Below are 1,742 nucleotides of genomic sequence, written 5' to 3'. Positions count from 1 at the left end.
TATATAGGAGATAGTTATTGGTGATTTCTTCTTTCATCCTGTGCTTATTTCTGTGGACTCTCATCTACGATCCGGAGTGCACAATACCACAGGCGTGGGATTTGATGCATTCAGCCTAACGTAGAAAGCAGATCCACACCTTTTGCGACAAACTGTCACATTTTCCTATATTCTCTCATTGGTGTCCAACCCACCTACCTGTTACTACTATCAAACCACACTGCCAGTGCCCGATCTCGTCCGATCTTGGAAGCTAAACAGTGTTGGGCTGGGTCAGTACTTGAGGAGGAGACTCACAAGGAATACCCAGTGTTGTAGAATAAGGAATCATTTTTATGATGTGCGTTATATGACACCAACAGCAGTATCACCACTAGCCTTTATTTTCCAATATCTTTATCCTGTAACTGCATACTATAATTAAATAAGACCGCTTGAGTCATTCAAACTATAATACACTTGTGTATTTCTTGGTGACCGGCATGAACTGGTTAATGTCTCATGTGTCATTCTTTTGACCTGTTCAGTACAAATATAATAATGTACAATTGATCACATCGTGGTCTCATTAATACAGATTTTCTGTACTGGTCAGGTTGAAATGGGTGTAGGACTTTGAAGTGTCTACAACCTTTCTTATCACATTCTGTGAGGCAGGACCAGAACATTTCCACATTTTTCATTCATATTTTAACTTTTCACTGACTTATTTTGGATCCTATGTCTTTCAATGGGTAATCATATGACTTTTATATAATATTCATTAAAAGTTATGTTTTAATATTTTCTGTTTATGACCAATTGAAATCTACTGAAATTTATTTCAACTAATTAAGAGTGCGCCCACACAAGAGCCTTCATTTTCTCTCTCATCTTTGACATGTGTTCAAGGAGGTAACAGATCTTTGGGGCGTACCCAAAATAGACATGATGGCCTCTAGTTTCAACAAGAAGCTGCGGCGATATTGTTGCAGGTCGAGGGACCCGCAAGCAGTGGCGGTGGACGCCCTAGTGACTCTGTGGGGGTTCCAGTCGATGTACGTGTTTCCTCCACTTTCACTCATTCCAGAAGTGCTAAAACTCATAAGGAGAACAAGAGTTCAGGCAATCCTCATTGCTCCGGGCTGGCCAAGAAGGGCTTGGTATGCGGATCTTCTGGATCTACTGCTAGAAGAGCCGAGGCCTCTTCCTCTTTGCAGGGGCCGTTCGCTTATCAAGACTTACCGCGGCTACGTTTGACGGCATGGAGGTTGAATGCCAGATATTAGCTCAGAAGGGCATTCTGAACAAGGTTATTCCTACCCTGATACAGGCCAGGAAAGGAGTAAAGTCAAAGCATTACCATTGCATTTGTAAAAAGTATGTGTCTTGGTGTGAATCCAAGAAGTTTCCTACGGTGGAGTTTAAACTTGGACGATTTCTCCTCTTCCTCCAAGCAGGTGTGGATATGGGCCTGAGATTAGGTTCTGTAAACGTCCAGATTTCGGCCCTATCCATTTTCTTCCAGAAACAATTGGCTGCTATACCTGATGTTCAGACCTTTTTGAAGGGAGTTCTGCACATCCAACCTCCTTTTGTGCCACATACGGCACCCTGGGATCTTAACGTGGTGTTGCAGTTCCTCCAGTCGGACTGGTTTAAGCCTCTACAGGAGGTTGAGGTCAAGTTTCTCACGTGGAAGGCTGTCACTTTGTTGGCCTTGGCTTCTGCTAGACGTGTGTCGGAGTTGGGGGCTTTGTCAT

The 1,742-nt window shown here is 43.2% G+C and overlaps 1 pseudogene; it reads left to right on the top strand.

Moving 5' to 3' along the window:
• The first annotated feature begins 202 nt into the window (after nucleotides 1-202).
• Nucleotides 203-321, top strand: LOC134930247 (5S ribosomal RNA; annotated as a pseudogene).
• The last annotated feature ends 1,421 nt before the right edge of the window (nucleotides 322-1,742 follow it).

Source organism: Pseudophryne corroboree, chromosome 5, assembly GCF_028390025.1.
Source record: "Pseudophryne corroboree isolate aPseCor3 chromosome 5, aPseCor3.hap2, whole genome shotgun sequence".
In the NCBI taxonomy this organism is placed as follows: Eukaryota; Metazoa; Chordata; class Amphibia; order Anura; family Myobatrachidae; genus Pseudophryne; species Pseudophryne corroboree.
Note: the sequence above shows the minus strand (reverse complement) of the source record. Positions and strands in the feature narration are given on the sequence as shown.